Source organism: Pituophis catenifer, unplaced genomic scaffold (assembly GCF_029215685.1).
Source record: "Pituophis catenifer annectens isolate HBS135680 unplaced genomic scaffold, rPitCat1.0.hap2 SCAF_1, whole genome shotgun sequence".
Classification (NCBI taxonomy): domain Eukaryota; kingdom Metazoa; phylum Chordata; class Lepidosauria; order Squamata; family Colubridae; genus Pituophis; species Pituophis catenifer.
The window spans coordinates 284689042-284692881 of record NW_027256881.1 but is presented as its reverse complement, the minus strand read 5'-3'; the positions used below and the strand labels follow the sequence as shown (position 1 = coordinate 284692881).

The following is a 3840-nucleotide window of genomic DNA, read 5'->3' as shown; positions in this document are numbered from 1 at the left end:
TCCATCCTTGCCTCTGTAGTATCTCTTCTGAGTCACTCTTCTGATAATGTTCTGATTTGTCAGTGTGTCAATCATTCCAGACAAGGTTATTGGTTTTCTGCTCTAGTTTTGTTGCCATATCTGAAGTTATGTCCTACTGACTTCGTAACCGATCATGGCTCTGAAGAGGAAAGACAAAAGTCTGACTTTGGAGCTCTGCCCTGTCTTTTCTAAGCTGGTTTGCCTACCTCTCCTTCCATACCGTATATGGACATTTCTTGAATTAACATAATATAAAATCAAGAAAAATGGAGCTAAGCAGAAATTATCTTGATCCATTCTAATCAGACTTCAGCCTGGGGTTCAGTATGGAGACAGCACTGGTTGCCTGTGGTCTGTGGCTGAGCCAGAATGGGGGTGATCCATCTATCCTGAGACTCCTTGATATCTCAGAAACATTCAGTACCATTAACTATGGTATTCTTTTTAGCCAGCTTCAAGGACTGGAAATGGGAGATATTATTTATGCTGGTTCTCCTCCTTTCTCAATAGCCAATCCTGGTTGACAGGATTTATGAGATCCTGGAGGGCTTGACTCTCGTTCCCCTTTTATTTAACAACTATCTGAAACTGCTGGGTGAGTTCCATATATAGACATAGGAAGCCCTCACTTCAGGGGTGGGTTCTACTTACCTTTACCACCGGTTCGCAATGGGATCATGCATGCATGCTCGTTTCACTCGGGCACACACCTTGCTTCTAGGCATGCACCTTGCTTTTGCGCATGCACCTTGCTTCTGTGCATGCACCTTGCTTCTGTGCATGCACAGATCGCTGATGACGACATCCAGGGCGGTGGCCAGGGCCTCCCACCAGTTTTACTACTGGTTCTTGCAAACCGGTCCGAACCGGGGACAACCCACCACTGCCTCACTTGATGATGGTAATTAACAACTCCTTGGTAAGTGACCCAGTTATAAAGCATGATGTCACAGGACTATGCTTGACAGTTATCCAATATCAAGCATGACAGTTCCAATTGCAGTCATTAAATGAATTCTGTGCAAAGTGTCACATGATCATCGTTTGTGATCTCCTATCAATTTCATCACTGACTTTGCTTGTTGGAAGTTGGCAGTGAAGGCTGCAAATGGCGATCACATGATTACAGGATGCTATAACCATAATTGTCTAGCCAGATGCCAAGTGCCAGAATTGTAATCATGTGACCGCTGGGACACTGCAACAGTTGCAACTCCCAGCACCGGTCGTAAGTCTCCTCATTCAGTGCTGTTGTTGAATGTTACTGAACAAGTAAGCATTAAGTGAAGACTAATGCTAATAATATCCAGTTATACATCCTGACTTGCGGCTGACCAATGCTATTGAGGTCCTGACTCAGTGCCTGGAGACCATGTGGGCCTGAATGGGGAAGAACAGACTCAAACTCAATCCTGACCACACTAAGTGCTTTGTTTGTTTGCTCTCTCCCCACAATACCAGAGACATTCCCCAGGCCTTGGGTTGGGGTGGATATTATGGGATGGTCTTCCAATTAGCCATCTCTTCTTTTGCTTGATATATGTTATTTTTCAATTTTATTTCATTGTGGGCTCCCAGAATCATCATGGAGTTGGGTAGCCTCAAAATTGGAAAATTAAATCACATTATATTTAATTAGCATTGCAGAGGAGGTAGGCATCCCAAGCCACCATTGTGCAATTAGCTATGCTCTATAGCCGTGATGGCGAACCAGGTGGCACGTGGAGCCATATCTGTGGGCACGCGAGGTTGCCCTAGCTCAGCTGCAGCGTGCACGCGCACACCAGCCAGCTGATTTACGGGCCTTTTGGGCCCACCAGAAATCAGAAAACGGACCGTTTCTGGCCTCCAGAGGGCCTCTAGGGGGTGGGAAAGGCCATTTTTGCCCTCCCCAGGCTCCAAGAAAGCCTCTGGAGCCTGGGGAGGGCGAAAAAACGGGTCTACCAGGCCCACCGATAACCTTTTTCCATCGCGTGCCAAAAGCGGGGGGGAGTGCGGAGGGGTCACACGCAGATGCATGGGGGGTGCAGGGGGGGCATTCAATTATGGGTGTGGGCATGCTCGTGCGCACCCCCCCGTGTTCCCCTGCTTTTGGTACGGGACAGCAAAAAGGTTAGCCATCACTGCCCTATAGTGTAGGACAACCAAAATTGACTAGCTCTGCTCAACCAGTTCTCTTAGTCTAAGGAGAACAGAGATGAAGGGAAGTAAATGAAATATAAGGAAATTAGCAAATAAAGAATAAAACGTCAACAATCATTATTTTCTTGACACTGAATAAGGAAAAAGAAGATTGCCGCATTTTAAGGTAAACATATAGGTCAATAATGATGCATACCTTTGTTTTCTCATTCTCACAAAATGCATGTGATCATACCCAGCATTGATTGCACATCTTTGCCTTTAAAATAATTGGGATTGAAGTACTACAGAGTTTATACATTTGGAAATCTTTGTGGAAATAAAAAATGTAAAGGCGGGGGAAAAAGTATATAATACATGAGGAGATTCAGTCTTGAAAATAGGGGCCTGTTTAGAAGGCAGCCATTTTGGGGCACAAAAACTTGCTGCCAGATAGATATGGTGAGGGTTGCAGCTGCTTCTCTTCACAGGCCCAGCTTGGTCCTTCTCCAATGCCTCCTTTTAGAATTGTACCTGATCTTATTGCCAATTTTCATATGAATCCACTGTGGAATGGGATGGTTCTGCTTCTTAGTGAGGAAACATTTGATCTTGAAGGTCTTGTGGGACGACATTGTCCACTAGCTACCACAACATGGCAGCAAAGAAGAGTTTTATATGTTTGAAGACTATCCATGGGATGGAATGGGAATAAAGGGATAATCCTGCTTTGTATCAGTACTACTTAAAGCTGTCTCCATCATGGCTTGAGGACAAGGTGAGGACAATACCTTAAAGTCAAGGGGAATTGTCAGGTTATGATTGTGTCATAGTTAAATACAAGTGGGGAAGGGGACTCACCCTATTTTATCATGTAATTTATTACAATTCTTATTCATGGAAATACCCAAACTGCCATCTATGTCAATTGACTTATGCCAACTAATGGAATGGTTTTCATCTAGAGAATCATTCCTCTTAACTGTATATGGTTAGAGCACTGCCACGTAAGATCTTTGTCCCATTTCAGAATCAGGTCTGGGCTTGTCCAATCTCCTGAGGTTGACTATGTCCAGAAACTGAGACCATTTATTGCTGATCTGGCTGCAGTGTATCTGGAACCACAGCAAAGCTGCTCTTTTCCCTTGAAGAGTTGCTGCTCTGCAAAATATGTGGGTTGTTTTTCCTCCTAATGATGGAACTCCTGCCTCACCCAACCTCCTGGCTTCTTTCTCTTCCTCCACAGAGGTTCCTTATTCTCAGTGTTTCAAGGTCAGCAGAAGTGAAGGCGATTGTGAACTAGTTTCAACCTGTTTTTTGAAAAATTCAGGGGTTGCAGAGAGTAAGGAAGATGACTCTGATGGATGTTGCCAAGATGACCAGTGTAAAACATGTTAAATCCAAAATATCCAGATAAAATTTGGAAATAGTTCAGACACAGATCTCTCTTATTCACTCAGCTATAAGTAGAGGGGACATCACAATCAGATTTGCAAGATTCTGTTATTACTGTATAGCTAATAAAAGTTGTTTTAGTACTCTCACAGAGCTGACTTCTTGGTCTGTCTATAAAGTGGGGTTGAAAATGGTAGTTGTCTACTAATGCCTTCAATCGTCAGCTTACTTTGATTTAGGAGATTTTCTTGATTTAAGGTCAATGTTTATAACCCCCTTTGTTTTGATATAACAAGCACATTA

The 3840-nt window shown here is 43.6% G+C and overlaps 1 pseudogene; it reads right to left on the bottom strand.

The window, feature by feature from the left end:
- Positions 1-2627: 2627 nt before the first annotated feature.
- Positions 2628-2777, bottom strand: LOC139307958 (large ribosomal subunit protein eL39 pseudogene; annotated as a pseudogene).
- Positions 2778-3840: the final 1063 nt, after the last annotated feature.